The sequence below is a fragment of the Lissotriton vulgaris genome, chromosome 3_1 (assembly GCF_964263255.1).
Source record: "Lissotriton vulgaris chromosome 3_1, aLisVul1.2, whole genome shotgun sequence".
Lineage (NCBI taxonomy): Eukaryota > Metazoa > Chordata > Amphibia > Caudata > Salamandridae > Lissotriton > Lissotriton vulgaris.
In genome coordinates, this window is record NC_141689.1 from 1,452,978,513 (window position 1) to 1,452,992,061 (window position 13,549).

The following is a 13,549-nucleotide window of genomic DNA, read 5'->3' on the forward strand; positions in this document are numbered from 1 at the left end:
TTTTTGCGAACTTTGGGGCATGTTACCAACAACTAGCGATAATTATCGCTATGTTGGTTTAGCGGCAATATTTTTATCGGCGAGCTGCGGCGATTTTTATCACTTAGGAACCTTGCTATTATCAAGGTTTATCTCATAAGCAATAAAAATCGGCCGAAATGCATGAATATCGCTGAAAAGTCCGCGATATTCATGCATTACCGAGCTAATGCTCTTAGCCATGTTATCCACCTACCATTGGATAACATGGCTAAGAACTGCTATGGGGCAGGTGTTAGCTTTTGGAGATATTCGCGCTTAGTGCGAATATCTCGAAAAGTTGGTAATAGGAGATAGCGATGTTAGCGACTGTTTCCAGTCGCTAACATCTTGGCACGCCCACTTTGCATGTCATTAGTGATAACTATCACTGACATGCAAAGCGGGGCCCAAGATGGTCGCTATCTCCTACTGGCTGTCGCTAACCGGTAGCTAGGTAATAGGGAGATAATTTTATCTCTGCTTTCTTGGCTTTTAAAGCCAAAAAAGCAGAGATAAACCCCCTTGATAATATGCCCCTTTATTATTACCATTTTTCCATGTTTTTTCACTTGTTGGACGATTGAACTTGTCATTTAAAACTAGATAATAATAAACTGTCATCTTATCTAAAATGTCCGTTGGAGCCAGCGCGAGCTTTCTTTCGCCTCAAGCAAATCTTTTTGAGCTCTTGACTTCATTCATGACACTTCCACTCCTTTTGCTGATTAGTCACGCTTTCAATTTTTTTGTCGTGCCGAAAGCCTCCCGGTACTACTTGATGTTCGCCCTGCCATTTGGTGGTGGGAACATTCCAAAAGAATTGACATACACTGCACATGACTTCAACTGGATGTGCAAGTTTCGACTTCTTGAAGTCACGTGAGTCTGGTGCCATCCAATACAGTTGTTCTTCAAAATATTTTAAACCTATCTATATACTTTTTTCAACGTCTATGGAGAGCTCGTCATTGTTCTTATGTGAAGTTTTATGGATGATTTCTTTCGTGCTTCACTCTGTCTACTGCATTGACTTGCTATATGAGCTAAATTAATTCAACATCGCCATCTACTGGTTTTCAGTTGAATATTCAATTTTGATAATAGTCTTGGATTCACCATACTAGATCTTCGTCCTTCACTGCATATTTATCATCGTTGGACCGTTTCCATTCAAGTGCCCATCCTGGACAACGGTGACTACATTAATTATTTTATTTTAGTATTTTATCAATAGCTATTTTAATATACATGGTCAATGTAATTTCCAAATACATTTTTAATGTAGTGTAATTACATTTGCATTTTGAATTTTACGTTCATGTATTATTGTTCCTGAGTTATTATCATTTTATTATTGTACTTATGGCAGGAATAATTCTCATATTGGGATCACTGACAAAATATCGATTACAAAAATATAGACGAAAAAAATCTCGAAGTAAAAATATCGAAAGACAATATATCGAAATCCTATCTACAAACAGGTAAGTACAAAAATATTGAATCAAAAATATCGAATAAATATATATACTTAAAAAAATCGAATTTAATAAAAGAACTTAAAAATAATTTAAAATAAAAGAAATAGTGGCTATAATTAATTTAAACATACTTAAACATACTTAAATAAATGAAACCTTATTAAATAATTAATTTAAGTTAAAAAAATTTAAATACAACTTGATTTTTTAGCACACATATATATATATATATTAACTTAATATTAATTAAAAATATACAATATTTTTACTGTGGCATAGCAAGAGGTTAAAATTTACTATTAACACTCCAGCAACTGCAACAGTAGGGTAAACGTTGGATAGCATAGGGGTAAAAATTACTATTCCCTCTCCAGAGAGTGCAACAGTAGGAAAAGCGTTGGATAGCGTAGGGGTAAAAATTACTATTCCCACTCCAGAGAGGGCAACAGTAGGGAAAGCGTTGGATAGCGTAGGGGTAAAAATTACTATTCCCACTTCAGAGGGTGCAAAAGTAGGGAAAGCGTTGGATAGCGTAGGGGTAAAAATTACTATTCCCACTCCAGGGAGTGCAACAGTAGGGAAAGCGTTGGATAGCGTAGGGGTAAAAATTACTATTCCCACTCCAGAGGGTGCAACAGTAGGGAAAGCGTTCATTAGCGTAGGGGTAAAAATTACTATTCCCACTCCAGAGAGTGCAACAGTAGGGAAAGCGTTGGATAGCGTAGGGGTAAAATTTACTATTCCCACCCCAGAGAGTGCAACAGTAGGGAAAGTGTTGGATAGTGTAGAGTAAAAATTACTATTCCCACTCTAGTGAGCTTAACAGTAGAGCAAGTAAATATTTAATATAATAATAAATATACATTAAATATCAATACCAATAAAAAAATTAATTGAAAGTAAATACCAATTTAATACAATATAATAATTAATCATTTTAAAATAAATATTGATTATTAAAATTCATTAACTATTAATACAAATTAATTACCAATTAAAAATTAATTAACAATTTATTCAAAATAAATACCAATAAATAAATTAACATATTTAATTAATTATAATTAAATTACTTCCCACCCTATTCCCCTATAAACCCACAACCCGCTACAGAATTAAACTACGCAAAAATTAAATAACATAAAATTAATTACTTAAAATAAATTACAAAAAAATATACACTTTTCACACATATACTAACATACAAAACAAAAAAATTGATATTATTAAAAATTCGATAATTTTCATAACCTATTTTACATACTTCGATATTTTGACTTTCTATATTTTTAAAATCGATATTACATTACTTACCTTAAAATGATATTTTTGATGACTATATTCTGTCCATTCGATATTTTGTCCATTCTATATTTTTAAGTTGATATTTGTGTAATTCGATATTTTGTACTCTATATTTTGTCTGTATACCCTCATATTGTCACCAATTGAAATTCTTATTATATTATGAACTTAATTTTAATACGTTTTTCGTTATTCGCTCTTATTTAATAATTTTGAGCATTCTATTGATTCTACATTTTAGTTGTTCAACTCTTAATTAATGTTCAATTTCTATGTCATTTAGTTTCATAAGACTATATATTTACATGTATTAGATGTGAGTAAATTTAGATTATCTACATTTACCAGTTTCGATCTATGTAATTTAGTTTCATAAGGCTATATATTTACATATCTTAAGTGTGAGTAGATTTACATTATCTACAATTACCAGTTTCATATTTCATTTGCCAACGTCAGCTTTCAAGGTACCTACTACTTTTCTTACTCTGCACATTGTATTATTTTCTGAATTCAGTCATGCTACTTTCAAATTCATGATGCTTCATGTTTCCATATGTACATATGTTAACTTCTAAACATGTTCTTGTGCGTAGACGTACGCTACATGAAAGTTCATTATTATTGAAGTTATTACTCATGAGTTTTAATGTTCTGTGCACGGAACACTTTTATTTGATGATTTGATTATTATGCCACATTTTCTCTGCCTTTTTTAAAGATTTCATTCATAATTATTTCTTCTTTCTGGCAATTGAGGTTTACCTCTGTTTGTGCTCAATTAGGTGTTTATTCTCACCTTTCTTTTTAATTTTATTGGAGATTCTATTTGTTTTCTCTTGTGGAGCACTTCCTTTCTTCATGTATATTTCTTTGCGTAGCTATCCCTTTCATTTCTTTGTTTGTTGGTTCACAATTTCACCAGTCTGGCCAATTGGTGTATTTTGCTTTACATTCAACGTTGGTGTTTGGTGTCTACATTCTTGCCATCTCCTTCTCTTTTGTCTTTTACGGAGAAGATGTTTTATTTCTAGTAATTTATAGAGACGATCTGTTGTCTTTCCTTAATTGTTTTGTTTTATCTTGTCATTTAAAGAGAAGATCTGTTGTCCTTCCTTTATTATCTTTCCTTTTATTTGCATTTCTTCCATTCCTGCTGTATCCTTTGTGTTTTTAACTGTGCTTCTTAATTTACCACCTTTTAATTTTTCACTATAACTCTTTTCTCACTTCTTTTATTACCTCTTGTATTAGTCTTCATTTTCTTACTTACCTGGTTTCTACTTTTCCTTTATATGTTCATTGTTATTATATTCTTATTGATAGATTTGCATCTGATACTTCTTTCTGATTTTGTTGTAAAAAAGGGAGCTGTGTAGTGTCTTCATTACATCCTTCTCTGTCTCTGACTTGTCCCTGTAGAATGTTCATATTGTTGTGATGTATTAGAATGTTCCCTGACTCCCTGAATTCAGTTGAGACCTGGGGCTGAGCGGGTGAGTATCCTGCTCCTGGTGGGGTTTCAGTGAATTCTTATCTACTCATCTTCTTCTAATGCACTTACCTGGAATAAACCTTATAATCTACCACTTGGACTGACTACGTGATCCTTTAACAATCACTACAATTCACCTCGCCTTAAAACATGTGTGTTTAAAGCCAGATGTACTGTTATTCTTTCTCCTTTTGGGGGCCTGATTTTTACTCATTTTTCTGCTTAAGCGACCCACAACGCTTAATGGGTCCATGGAGGAGGAGTGAAAGCAGCCACAGTGATCAAAGCTGCTGTTATCTGATCCCCAAATAAACAACAGGGTTCATTTACTGCGCTAAAATTCCATGAGAGCCCCAAAATCATGTTATGCCGAGAATAATGTTACTGACCCTGTGCGCTTTAAAATTACTCTATTTATCGCATGTAGTCACAAAGAATGACTCAGTGTTTTATGCTTAACATCGGAAAAGCTAAGAGAGCTCCCCCCTCAAGAAATTTTGATTGAGCTCTTATGAAGCCTCTGTCTCCACTAATCCATGTATTAGGGCCCCCTCAATCGAATTTTGAGTCTAGTTGTGCAACTGACACAACACAGGTGCTGCATCGGAGTGGGCAACCAATCCCCTCACACCCACCATGAGACTAGAGGGCTTCCATAAACCACTAAATCAGCCAACTAAAGCTCACTCCCTATCCATGAAGTTTTAGGTTTATTTACCTGCTGATACAGAACACATAGGGTGACCAACTGTCTGTAAATTTCACGGACAGTCCATAATTTCGTCCGTCTGTCCATTGTCCATGAAGGATTCTTTAATGGATGCCATTTGTCTGTAATTTTAACTTCTGTTGGGTGAGAGCTAATCATATGGAGCCCTTGAATCACCAATAGTTGCTGAGGAGAACAAACAAAGCTATCTAGGATTGGCTTGAAAGCCATCAGCCAATCCTAGAGCTCACTGGTCCACTGCATGACTTTTCTCATTGGACCTGATTCTTCAGGGCCAAGGAGAACAGCTGTAGGGTACCCAGCCACTGTACTTCGGGACTTGCAGAGCACATTCCGAGCCTTTAGTTTCCGGCTCATAAATACAATTAGTGTTCCTTATGAGTTGACTCATATGAAAATGTAAAATACAAATATTACGTTATGTGTATTTGTAAAGCGCATGCCCCAGGAAATATCCTGGCGCTAGCAGGAGCTGTAGGGTCCGAGCCACATACGAGCTGACATTAACATGTTCTCCACCGTTCTGACTTTCTACTTAACCCCTTCGATGCTCATGACGGAGCGGTCCCGTCATGAGAATCGGTTGGGCTGTGTTGATGACGGAACCGCTCAGTCATGAGCACAGCCCCTGAAGGGAGCGCTGGCGCTCCCCCCCTGGGGCCTCGATCTTGCCCCCACAAACAGGGATGGCAGCGGAAGAGTTTCCACTGCCAGCCGACCAACCCCCCCACGCTTCCCCATGACATCAGGGGCACAGCGCACGGCGACGTCATCAGGAAGCGCTGGTCGCTCTGGAAACCATTTGTTTCCAGCGCGTCCAGGGAGAGGAGGTAGATCTGGGCCTCCGGTGGGGCGGGAGGGCATTTCTTGGTGCCTTGAAGCATCGGGGGGAGGAACCCGTGTTTCCTCTCCCCTGATGTCCCAATGCAGGGCATTCCTGGTGCACAATCGCGCACAGCGTCGCGATCGTGCGTCAGGAATGCCCCCACTAGACACCAGGGATGTTTTTTTGAGAAAAGGAAGCGACCCCTTGGGTAAGGGTCGCTTCCTCGGGGGCATATGTAAAATCAGACTTTTCTGCCCCCCCTTGGCCGATTCTGGACCGGGGGGGCAAAAAAGCCCACTAGAGCCAGGGAATATTTATTTAACAAAATCGGAAGCGACCCCTTTGGTAAGGGTCACTTCCTTTGGCCCTAAATTTTAAATAAGTAGATTCTGCCCCCTTTGGGGGCAGATTGGTTTATTTATTTGGCCTTTCTACCCCCATGGGGGGCAGAAAACCCCACTAGACACCATGGAATACATATTTTTTTAATGGAAGTTACCCCTTGGGCAAGGGTCGCTTCCAGGGGCCCATATTTTTCTGCCCCGGGGGGGGGGGGGCAAAAAACCCCACTAGACACCAGGGAGTGTTTTAAATTTTAAATGGAAGCAACCCCTTGGGTAAGGGTCGCTTCCTTATGGGCCTAATTCATTTGTAAGACTTTTCTGCCCCCTTTGGGACAGATTACCTATATTTTTGGCGTTTCTGGCCTGGGGGGGGAGGGGGGGCAGAAAAGCCCACTAGTGCCAGGGATTTAAAAATAAATACATTGGTTGCTTCCAGGGGACATATATTTGTTTATGAGTATTCAGCCCATTTATTTGGCCTTTCTGACCCCATTTGTGTAGTGACATAGCCTGTTATAATGTGTATTGGTTTTATTTCTTGTGAATTGTAATGTTTTATTCTCCCCTTTTTAGTTCTAGTTCAAGGCTTTTGCTCTTTAGACTGTTGCAGGTTGCGGATTCGTTACTGGTGGTTCTGCTGTTTGTGTAGTTGCATGTGTTTGGTAAGAGACATTTTTTGTACAATTACAATATAAATGTGTTTTTTGCAAAGTGTTTAATAATACCAGTATGTTTGGTTTCTGTATTTTGAGTGTTTCAAATGATTTGCATTTGTGAATGATGTGTATTTTGTTTTCTGTAGATTAATTATTTTTTTCTTCTTTCTAGTCGGATATTGTTGACTTTTTGCTGTGTCTTTGCACAGGAGGTGCTTGTGAGTGCAGCTGTCCCTTGTGATCTTTGTGATAAAGGCACACATTATTTTACTTACTTTGCACAGTGCTGGTTGTTGACTTGTTTGTGCAGTCTCCTTTCTTAGTAAGGATAATGGCTAGCCACCGGAATACTGCTCAGCAGGTTGTTGTAATGCTTTTTGATTCTTCCTCTGGCTATGGTCCAGAGACTGACTCTGATTCTGAGGCAGAGGTGGGAGGGGAAGATTCAGGCAGTGACTTTTCTCTCCACATGGCATCATCCGATGATGAAGATACTCTCAGTGCAGTTGAAGCTACTCTTGGTGCAGATGAAGTGCCTGTGTTAGAGGAGCCTCTTGCCGCACTATCGGTAGATAGTGCGGCAAGAGGCATCTGGGCTGCAGCCTGGGGCTGCAAGACTTCCCATTGGTATATTGAGAAAAGAGGCATCTGGGCTGTAAGACTTCCCGTTAGAATAGTGAGACAAGAGGCATCTGGGTTGCAGCCTGGGGCTGCAAGACTTCCCGTTGGTATAGTGAGATAAGAGGCAGCTGAGTGGCAACCTGGGGCTGCAAGGTTTCAGTTGAAGGAGCTGACTTCTGGGTTGCTCCAGGCATGCCGGCATTGCCAGACTTTACTGGTGTTCCAGGGTGTAGGGTAAACACTGAAAACATTTTGCTGATAGATTTTGTTTAGTTGTTTATGGATGATGTGTTTTTGGCAGAGATTGTTGAGCAGACTAATTTGTATGCCGAACAGTTTTGGAGGGACAACAGTGCCAGCCTTAAGCCCCACTCTAGAGCTACCTGGTGGACTACCACAAATCTGGAAGAGTTTAAGAAGCTCTTGGGTTTAACTTTTTTGATGGGCTTGCTAAGGAAGCCATTAATGGCTTCATATTGGTCTACTAGTCCCTTGATGGCAGCTGCTATATTTCCTGCAGTCATGAGTCATGATAGGTATTTGCTTCTGCTTCGGATGAGGCATTTTGTCGATAATGGTTTAGCTTTGCCACGAGATCACCCTGATTGTGACCGTCTATTTAAGATTCAGCCTGTCATTGATCACTTTGTTGATCGATTTTCTGACATCTATGCTCCAGGGAAAGAAATTGCAGTGGATGAGTCTTTGGTGTTGTTCAAGGGCCACTTGATTTTTAGGCAATACATTCCTAGTAAGAGGACACGCTATGGAATTAAGCTGTATATGCTGTGTGACAGGCGGACTGAATATGTCTCTAATTTCAGGGTGTACACCAGTAAGGAATCCAGGATTAACTCCCCTGGTTGCCCCTCCACTTTTGGAGTGACAGAGAAAATTGTGTGGGAACTTGGTGGAGGAATATTTAACAAAAGTCACCATTTATATGTAGATAACTTCTACACTGGTGTGCGGTTGTTCAGTGAATTGGCCAAAGTGGACACTGTTGCTTGTGGCACAATCCGCTGTAACCGTAAAGTTTTCCCAAAAGAACTTGTTTGTCAAAAGCTTGTGCGGGGACAGTGCAGTGCATTGCGTTGCGAGGAGCTTCTAGCTGTGAAGTTTTCAGACAGGAGAGATGTCTACATGTTGACTACCATCCATGATAAAAAGCACTGAACCAGTGACTGTTTGGGGTAAGGTTGCTGAAGCGCGCAAACCTGTGTGCATTTTAGACTATAATAGGCGCATGGGTGGTGTTGACAGAGTAGATCGGAGGTTGGAACCTTATGCTGCTCTTCGTAAGGCTTAAATTTGGTACAATAAGTTGGCTATCCATCTTTTCCACTTGGCAACCTTTAATGGTTTTTTTGTGTTCCAGGAATCTTGTCCTGAGTCAAAGATTACTTTTGTAAAGTTTCAGGAGTCTGTAATAGGCAGCATTGTTTTAGTGGAACAGGCAAGTGTTCCTAGAGTTGGAGTGGTGGAGGATGTTGCTAGATTGAAAGAGCACCACTTTCCTGATCACATTCCTCCTATATCCTCAAAAGACTTTCCCAGTAGGAGATGTAGAGTCTGTTGGCAAAGAGGTTTGCGGAAGGAGGTTCGTATGTACTGCCCCGAGTGTCCTTCTAACCCTGGGCTGTGCGTGCCTGCTTGTTTTAGAATGTGCCACACGTAAAATAATTTTTGGGAGCATCCATGAGTGGTAAAGTGAACTGCCTGGCCTTTATTGTTTAATAATTTTTGTTCAGTTTCAAGGTTGGCATTTGTGTAGTGTATTTAGTTTTAGTTGTTGTGTTAGAAGATTTGCATCAATTTGCAATTTGTTTGTGTTTTCTTATTTATATAAAAATAAATCCTAAATGTGATGGCGGTGTGCGTGGAGTGGTGATTGTCTGGCAGTGTGCATTGTCTGGCGCTTGGCTGGTGGTATGTTTGGATTGGTGCTTGGTTGACGGTGTGCCTGGACTGGTGCTTGGCTGGCAGTGGGCGTGGACTGGCATTTGGCTGGCGGTGTGTTTGTACTGACTCTTGGCTGGCAGTGTATTTGTACTGGTGCTTCGCTGGCCGTGTGTTTGTACTGGCGGTTGGCTGGCAGTGTGCATGGATTGGCGCTTGGCTGGCGGTGTGCGTGGACTGGCGTTTGGCTGGCGGTGTGCGTGGACTCGCGTTTGGCTGGCGGTGTGCATGGACTGGTGCTTGGCTGGCGGTGTGCATGGTATGGCGCTTGGCTGGTGGTGTGTTTGGATTGGTGCTTGGTTGGCGGTGTGCCTGGACTGGTGCTTGGCTGGCGGTGTGCCTGGACTGGTGCTTGGCTGGCAGTGTGCGTGGACTGGTGCTTGGCTGGCAGTGTGTTTGTACTGACTCTTGGCTGGCAGTGTGTTTGTACTGGCGCTTGGCTGGAAGTGTGTTTGTACTTGTGCTTGGCTGGCAGTGTATTTGTACTGGCGCTTGGCTGGCAGTGTGCGTGGATTGGCGCTTGGCTGGCGGTGTGCGTGGACTGGCGTTTGGCTGGCGGGGTGCGTGGACTGGTGCTCGGCTGGCGGTGTGTGAGTAGTGACTTGATGCTGGTCAGTACATACACACACTGCTACCTGAGCGCCACTCCATGCAACCCGTCAGTTTGTGTAGTTGCTGTGTCAGGAATGTGGGCTTGTGAAAGTGATGGGCTCTTGAATGGTGCTGTCTGCTGGTGGAAGTGTTGTAATGTGATGGGCCCGCGGCTGGTGGTGTGAATGTTTTGTATGTGTCACACCAATGAAAGGTATATGAATGTCCTGTAAAGAGGTTGGTGCCTTGTCGTGGCTTTACAGCTCACAAGCTGTGAGTCACTGGTTCAGTTTCTCGTCCTTTCAATTATTAACAGTGCATTTCATTTTTGTGAAATCACTTGCTAATACAATTGTATATACTGAACCATCACTCACCCTCGTGTCAAATCCAACCAGTATGTGAGTGTGTTTGAGGATTAGATGGCTGTGCAGTAATATGTCTTTTTTGTCTTTCTGAAGCAGTGTGTTCCTTGTCCCTTTTTGTGAATGTTATGATGTGTTGCTTTCGTGCCTGGTGGTGTGAATGGCCTTCTGTGTATCAAGTATGAAAAGTGTGTGAATAGCCTTTAAAGAGATTAGTGCCTTGTCGTGGTTTTACAGGTCACGACCTGTGAGTCAATGGTTCAGTTTCTCGTCCTTTCAATTATTAACAGTGCATTTCATTTTTGTGAAATCACTTGCTAATACAATTGTATATACTGAACCATCACTCACCCTCGTGCCAAATCCAACCAGTATGTGTGTGTGTTTGAGGAATAGATGGCTGTGCAGTAATATTTGTCTTTTTTGTATTTCTGAAGCAGGGTGCCCCTTGTCCCTTTTTGTGAATGTTGTGATATATTGCTTTGGTGCCTGGTGGTGTGAATGGTCTTCTATGTATCAAGTATGAAAGGGGGGTGAATGGCCTGTAAAGCGGTTGGTGCCTTGCAGTGGCTTTACAGCTCACGAGCTGTGAGGCACTGGTTCGTTTTTCTTGTCCATTTAATTGAAAGTGCATTTCATTTCTGTGAAATCTCTTGTTAATAAAATGTTATATACTGAACCATCACTCGCCCTCGTGCCAAATCCAACCAGTATGTGTGTGTGTTTGAGGAATAGATGGCTCTGCAGGAATCGTTGTCTTTTTAATCTCTCTGCTAAAGTGTACATTCCACCTAAGAATGACCTACCAACTGTAGATATTGTTGAAACCCCATGGGAGTACATGGTGATGTCTCTCTGGTGAATTCTAACAAGTTATTTTATCCACAATTTCCTGCAAACCTCACAATGTCTGGCACATTTTCCTTGCAATATTGTGCTAAAATTCTCACGCTGCAGAACTAAACAACTAATTTTTTCAAAACGATCTGGTTTTGCTAGGGGGTCACCTTGGATTTTGGCCCCGTGCTCGGTGGCCATTTAAGGAAACCTACCAAACACACACATTTCTGAAAACCAGACTCCCTGGGGCTTTCAGGGAGGTATGGCTTGTGTGGATCCCCCAGCGTTTCCTTACCCAGAATCCCTTGCACAGCTCGATGGTTGCTGACAAAATTACTTTTCTCACACATTTTTGTATGGGCAAGTGTGGCTTCATCGGACTCACACAAATGTCCTACCACCCAGCGTTCCCCCAGGTCTCCCGATAAAAATGGTGCCTCACTTGTGTTGGAGGCCCAAGTACCTGCTACAGGCAAGGGCCCAAAACATTTTGAGGCAACATCGATATTGCCTATCAAAAAATGTTTTGGGCCCTTGCCTGTCGCGGGTACTTGGGCCTCCCACACAAGTGAGGCACCATTTGTATTGGGAGACCTGGGGAAACTCTGGGTGGTAGGAAATTTTTGTGAGCATGGTGATGCCACACTTTCCCACACAAAAATGTGTGAAAAAACAAATTTTTTCAGCTAAATGTAGGTTTGCAAGGGATTCTGGGTAAGGGAACGTTGGGGGATCCACGCAAGCCATACCTCCTTGGAATCCCCCGGGTGTCTAATTTTCAGAAATGTGTGGGCTTGGTAGGTTTCCCTAGATGGACGGCGAGCACGCGGCCAAAAACCCAGGTCATCCCCCTTGTAAAAGCAGGTGGTTTTGAGATAGGCAATTTTGATGTCGCCTTACCATGTTTTGGGCCCTTGCCTGTCACGGGTACTTGCGCCTCCCACACAAGTGAGGCACCATTTTTATCAGGTGACCTGGGGGAATGCTGGGTGGTAGGAAATTTGGGTGAGCCTGGTGATGCCACACTTTCCCAAACGAAAATGTGTGAAAAAAATGATTTTTTCAGCTAAAATTGAGGTTTGCAAGGGATTCTAGGTAAGGAAACGTTGAAGGATCCACGCAAGCCATACCTCCTTGGAAGCCCCTGTGTGTCTACTTTCCAGAAAAGTGTGGGTTTGGTAGGTTTCCCTAGGTGCCGGCAGAGCTAGGTTAAAAAACTATAGCTAGGCACTTTGCAAAAAAAGGGTAATTTTTTACTACGAAAAAGAGGTGTGACCACGTTGCGTTTTGTGCCGTTTCCTGTCGCAGGCACTAGGCGGACCCACAGAAGTGAGGTGCCATTTTTCTCATAAGTCTTTGGGGAACGCGGGGTGGGTGGAAATTTGTGGATCCACGCAGATTCCAGAGCTTTCCATCACAGAAATGTGGGGAAATTTTGTTTTTGTTTGTCAATTTGTTAGGTTTGCAAGGGATTATGGGTAACAGAACCTAGTGGGAGGCAGTCAAGGCACCCTATCCTGGATTCCCCTGGGTGTATAGTTTAAAAAAATGCATAGGTTTGCTAGGTTTCGATAGGTGCCGGCAGAGCTAGGGTTTAAAAACTACAACTAGGCACTTTATCAAAAAAGGGTCATTTTTCACTCCGAAATTGAGATGTGACCATGTTGCGTTTTGCGCCGTTTCCTGTCGCAGTCACTAGGCCGACCCACACAAGTGTGGTACCATTTTTCTCTGAAGACTTTGGAACGTAGGAAATTTGTGGATACACGCAGATTCCAGAACTTTCCACCACAGAAATATGGAGATAATGTGTTTCTGTTGACAATTTTCTAGGTTTGCAGGGGCTTCTGGGTAACAGAACCTAGTGGGAGGCAGTCAAGTCACCACATCCTGGATTCCACTGGGTGTTTAGTTTTCACAAATGTATAGGTTTGCTAGGTTTCCCTAGGTGCCGGCAGAGCTAAAGTTAAAAAACTACAGCTAGGCACTTTGCAAAAAAAGGGTCATTTTTCACTGCGTAATTGAGATGTGACCACGTTGCGTTTTGCACCGTTTCCTGTCGCAGGCACTAGGCCGACCCAGACAAGTGAGGTACCATTTTTCTCAGAACACGTTGTGGAACGCGGGGTGGGTGGAAATTGGTAGATCCACGCAGATTCCAGAATTTTCCACCACAGAAATGTGAAGAATTGTTTTTTTTGGACAATGTTTTAGGTTAGCAAGGGTTTATGGGTAACAGAACCTGGTGGGAGGCAGTCAAGCCACCCCATCCTGCATTCCCCTGGGTGTCTAGTTTTAGGAAATGTATAGGTTTG